A 223-nucleotide genomic window follows, 5' to 3' on the forward strand; every position below is an offset into this window, starting at 1 on the left:
TAAAAGCATCAGCTCCGTATCAAGCACAAAGCCACCAGGGCGATAAAAAGCGATCGCATGGCGGAATTCGCAATGCCCCTTGGAGATCCCACGGGCGCAAATGTGCCCCGGGCGAAATTACGAGGCCGAAGCGAGGTCGGCTGCGCTTGTGGCCCGACGTAGGGAGGGGGGGGGGTCGGGTCAATTAAGCACATTGGACAAATCTGGCTGAGGGAGATGTGGC

Source organism: Penaeus monodon, chromosome 21, assembly GCF_015228065.2.
Source record: "Penaeus monodon isolate SGIC_2016 chromosome 21, NSTDA_Pmon_1, whole genome shotgun sequence".
In the NCBI taxonomy this organism is placed as follows: Eukaryota; Metazoa; Arthropoda; class Malacostraca; order Decapoda; family Penaeidae; genus Penaeus; species Penaeus monodon.